Raw genomic sequence first — 3,824 nt, 5'->3', positions numbered from 1 at the left:
GTCATGGGGATTTCCCTAAGGGAACAAAAAGAAACGAACTGAAAAGTGGATTTGAGGTGGGTGGTGGGTAAAACCGAGCCATGAACCTCTGAGTGGCTCAAGCAGGCACGTCCTTGGCTTGAGGGCAAAGGAGAAAATTGCTCAATGGGGCTTATTGAAGCCACACCAGGAGAACCCTAAGAAAGTGAATTTCATTTTTGTTTGCTTTTGTTTGTTTGGGGGGCCACACCCAGTGACACCCAAGGGTTATTCCTGGCTATGCGCTCCTAAATTGCCCCTGACTTTGGGGGACCATATGGGATGCCGGGGATCCTAGGTCTGTTCTAGGTCAACCACATCTACGGCATACGCCCTACTGCTGCGCCATCACTCCGGCCCCAGGAAGTGAATTTCTTTTATTTTTTGGGGTCACATCCGGCAGTGCTCAGGGGTTACTCCTGGCTCTATGCTCAGAAATCGCCCCTGACAGGCATGGGGGACCATATGGGATGCCGGGATTTGAACCATCGTCCTTCTGCATGAAAGGCAAATGCCTTACCTCCATGCTATCTCTCCAGCCCCGGAAGTGAATTTCTGATGCTTCCAAAGGGTGAACAGTAGTGGCAGAATTCAGCGAAGAGGTTGTCCCTTGCAACCTCCCTGGGGGTGCTGTTAGACCCCCACTTTATCTGTAAGGAACTTGGCCACAGGATGGGTGTGCCCCCGTATTCATCTTGCTCATTCCAATGTGAGTCATGCCAGCTGTGTTTAACTCTCCACTGAAGACACAGAACTCCACTCCACTGGTACAGCTCTTTGGTCTGTCTGATTTACCTTCTCCATGTTCCCGATTCAATAGCTCTGCCTACCTTCTTGGCAGGACCTCTGCCAACATGCTTAATGTCTTATTAAGCTTTTCAAACCTGCCATCGATTCCCCCAGCTGGAATCCACGGCTTTGTTACCAAGCACAGCTTCTCGGGATATTTGCCAAAATATTCTTGGATCTGTGTGGAAACCAATCCTTTCTCGTTTACAATCCAGGGACTATTTGCTTGTGCAAAATGTTAGCTGCTGTCAGGCCTGTGGACGGCCACCTACAACCCACCCATACTCTCCACCAAAAGAGCTAGACAGCACACAAAACCATGCAAGGCAGAGATGCCACCACCCAGGCGGGCATTACTCCAGGCTTCTCTTATGGGGCCAGAGCCCAGAGGGAAATGGAAGTTGAGGTAATGCCTGAGAACTTGGCTCTTCCTCTGGGCCAAATGTCTGCACCTTTGGATAGAGAAGAGTCAAAGCGCTTGTTTCAGTGATGCAGACGCAGTAAGGCTCATCAGCAATTCACCGAGTTCAAGATGAGAAGGTAGAAAGGCATCTGGAGGGAGAGAAATGCAGGGCCTGGGACTGTGGGGTGAGAACCTCATCTGTCAGGTATCATCAGTGTATGTAGACTGTCCCATAAGGATAGCAAGTCCCCCCTGCATTGAGCTGTCAGGGCTGGTCACCCAGTTTCCCTTACTTCAAATGTTCATTCTGGAAGTGCCCACTTTCCCAGGGAGGAGGCCAGGATGCTGGGAGGAGGAAAGTCTCTCAGGGCGGGGTTTCTGACACAAAGCCCACCCACCCCTCCTGACCCTTGTGTCAGAGTTGCCAGCGTTTGAGTTACTGGTCTGAAATAACAAACGACACCCCCCAAACAGAATAAAAACCAAGGGTGCGCCCTTCCCTTCATTCCTGCGGCCTTGACTTTCCCAGGCTGCCTTTGATCTCGGTGGCAGGAGCGTTAAGAAATCAAGTCTCAAGTGTTGGGTGGTTTTGTGGGTTTGGTTTTTTTCTCTCACTTCTGCCAGTTGTCAGCATCCGCCATAAAATCTCAATTATCTCTCTTGCTCTTCTCAGAGGTCATGCTTGGCTTTGCTGTGCTCAGGGTCTCCCTCACATTGCGGCTGTTTTTTCCTAGTTAATGGTCTGAGTTGGGGGTGGGGTGGGGAGTTTAGTCCAAAAGCTAAACACTAGTTTTTGTTTTATTTTCTTAACCTCTGAGATACTGGGACCTGTCATGTAGACCTAGTCCACGCTTTCCCTGAGATACCGAGTTTTGTTCTTTTAGCAATGTGGGCTCCTCCCTTTCAATTGTGTGTGGAGGTTTCTGAAAATACAAGGAGAAACAGTTCCTGGGCAAACTTCCCAAACTTGCCTGAAGTCTGAGTTTGCCTTTGTTTCTGCAGCAGGCACTGGGCCTGATCTGCACCCCCTTCAGCACTGGTCACAAAGTCAGTGAGGAGCAGATGAGGTGGCTAGCAATAGTGACAAAGTGGTGGGTCACTCGCTGGGTGGAGTGGTGGGTCACTCTTCACTGAGTCCTGGTTGCAGATCCCCAGGGATCTGCAGACTCTTTGTTGGGTGGAGTCCGTGGTGGGCTCCATGGCCAGCCTAGGTATCCATGTATGTGTGTGTAGTGGGGCAGCTGGGAAGGTCAGTGAGCACCTCAGGAAGAGGAGAGGGAGGGAAGCCGGCCAGAGCAGTGGTTGATAATGCTAAGGACAGCAGCCACGGAGGGGCCAGGGTTCCATCCCCAAAACCTCATGGTCCCCTCAGCACCCAAATCAAACAACCAAGTGGCAGCCAGAGGAGGGAGGACAGCAGGGCTGAGAAGTGGGGTGTGCACGTATATGGGAAATGGGTTTCCAGCTGGACAGTGCCATGTCCTAGCTGCCTCTGTGAGGATGTGAAAGGGAAGGGTGAAGAGAAAGAAATTCGGATGAGGAGGAAGAGGAGGGGACGGAGGGAGAGAAGGAGGAGGGAGGTGGGAGGGGAGAAGATGTGATCCAGGAGGTGGGAGGGGAGAAGATGTGATCCAGGAAGGACTTTCCTCCTGCCATGGGAGTGAGTGCACAGAGATCAGGAGCCCTGGGCATTCTTAGCAATTGTCACCCAAGCGGGGGGGGGGGGGGGGGGGGGGGGGGGGGGGGGGGGGGGGGGGCCCCCCCGGGGGGCCCAGTCAGGCTGCAGTAAGGAGAGAAGGCCCTGGGTACTGCAGGACTAGCCTTGGGCAGGAGGTGAAACCTGGCAGCTGCTGCTCCTTTTTGAGTTTCACCCCAAGGTGCCAGTGATTGGCACCTGCCCAGCAGGGCTGTGGGGAGCCCCCAGGTTTTTCCCTTGAGGGTCACATGGAGAAAACCTGATGGAAATGCGGTGACATGGAGTTGTCATCTGGAGTGACAGGCCCCGCATGGTCGCCCCTGGCACGCTCCACTTCACAGAGATGATGAGCATCATTTGAGTGCCCAGACAGCCAGGGCCACCAGGTCAGACACTGACAGCCCCTCACCCCCCATTAATCGGAATCACTGTCAGCCCGGGCCAAGCAGGGCCTACTGGGGAGCTGCAGAAATTGGTGCTAGCATGGGCTGTGAGGGAGCAGGAGGACCCGGAGGGCTCGTACTGGTCTGTCTATGGCTCTCCCAATGTCCGAATGCCTGTTTCTGTTTGGTGCTTTCTCAGAGGACACCGCAGCAGAAAGGGGGACAACAGATCCACAGGGCACTGTCCCCTGACAGTACTGGGGTGTCAAGGAGTGAGTTGGGGGCAGATCAGTCCTGAGATGATAGGAAACCAAGGCTGAAAGCCAGCACAGGCCTGACATATCCTGACCTGGGTTCGATTTCTGGCAGCACCGCATGGTACCCTGAGCATTGCTGCATGTGACTCTGGAATTGTACTAGGGTATCCTGGTATCCATCCCCTGATACGACAGGACTCGACCAGCAGCACATCCCTGGGCCCTTGTGTTGAACCACAGCCCTTGTTGACTGAGAGGGTTGGTAGGGTCTCAGTACC

Source organism: Suncus etruscus, chromosome 17, assembly GCF_024139225.1.
Source record: "Suncus etruscus isolate mSunEtr1 chromosome 17, mSunEtr1.pri.cur, whole genome shotgun sequence".
Lineage (NCBI taxonomy): Eukaryota > Metazoa > Chordata > Mammalia > Eulipotyphla > Soricidae > Suncus > Suncus etruscus.
The sequence above is the reverse complement of the archived record's forward strand: the minus strand, read 5'-3'. Positions refer to the sequence as shown.